This window comes from Myotis daubentonii, chromosome 2 (assembly GCF_963259705.1).
Source record: "Myotis daubentonii chromosome 2, mMyoDau2.1, whole genome shotgun sequence".
Classification (NCBI taxonomy): domain Eukaryota; kingdom Metazoa; phylum Chordata; class Mammalia; order Chiroptera; family Vespertilionidae; genus Myotis; species Myotis daubentonii.
The window spans coordinates 154,486,241-154,487,535 of NC_081841.1; the positions used below are offsets into that span (position 1 = coordinate 154,486,241).

General features: G+C 40.6%; 1 pseudogene; it reads right to left on the minus strand.

Annotated features, from left to right (window-relative positions):
- Window positions 1-376: 376 nt before the first annotated feature.
- On the minus strand, window positions 377-491 carry LOC132229095 (U2 spliceosomal RNA; annotated as a pseudogene).
- Between the last annotated feature and the right edge of the window lie 804 nt (window positions 492-1,295).

Here is a 1,295-nt window from a genome sequence, read left to right on the forward strand (position 1 = left end):
CAGGCCGACGCTCTATCCACTGAGCCAAACCGGTTTCGGCTTTAGCATTATTTTTATTACACACTGTCAACAATTCCAGAAAAGTATATTAAAAAACAACAACACATAAACTGTCCCTATTCCGTGGAGCATTTAAAAAGAAGAAGATATATGGAAAATATATCTAAAAAGCTTTCTCATAGTTAAGGCTTTTCAAAGTCAGTGTTCTAAATCAAAGGTTCAGAATCTCAAAGGGCCGCTCAATAATATAAGTAAGCAATTTATAAATAAGCATTGTGAAAATTTAGAATTTTTTAAGGAAAATGAAAATAAAGAAATATACTATATATTTAAGTGACACAATTCAAATTATTTCATTTTAAAATATATTCTTTTTAAAACGTGATATCCTTATATTAAAAATTAAACTGACTTAATTTTCCACCTCCACCATTTTAAACTGATAAGAACAGATACTACACTTGATCTTAGCCAAAAGGCCGAGAAGCGATCCCTCCACCATTTTAATAAAATCATTCTTGTCAAAATCACCAAACTTTCTCCTTCCCTGTACTCCTCTTCCTAACTTCTTACCCAAAACAATTGACAGAGTTCATTCCTTCTTTCTGGAAAGTTAACAAAAAGCAGTTAGTACAATGGAGAGAATGTTAAAACATGGAGAAAAATATACCAGGGATATTTCCTTTTTATCGCCTTACCTCATTTCTCTCACAGCTTTGGCCTGAAGGCCTCATCATTGGACCACATGGCAGAAGAACAGTGTGGGTAGCTAAAATTCTAAAAGAATCTGATCTTCCTGACCAAAGGTACCAGTTAATGTAGGTCTTCTTTTATATAATACCAGATTCCCAGTGCATGACATTCGTGAACTGGGGTAGGGGTGGGGGGGGGGGTGGTCCTCAGCCCTGCCTGTGCCCTCTTGCAGTCTGGGATCCCTCAGGGGATGTCTGCCTGCTGGCTTAGGCCCCCTCCCCAGGGATGGACATCCCCCGAGGGGTCCTTAGCGCTGCCATGGAGACAGGAGAGGCTCCGCCACCACTGCTGTACTAGCCAGCCATGAACCTGGCTTCTGGCTGAGCAGCACTCCCCCGTAGGAGCACATTGACCACCAGGGGGCAAGTCCTGCATTGAGCATCTTCCCCCTGGTTGTCAGTGTGCGTCAGAGCGACCAATTGGTCCGCCATTCAGTCAATTTGCATATTAGCCTTTTATTATGTAGGATAGGATTTTTTAAATTGATTTCGCAGAGGAAAGGAGAGAGAGATAGAAATAACAATGGTAAGAATCATTGATTG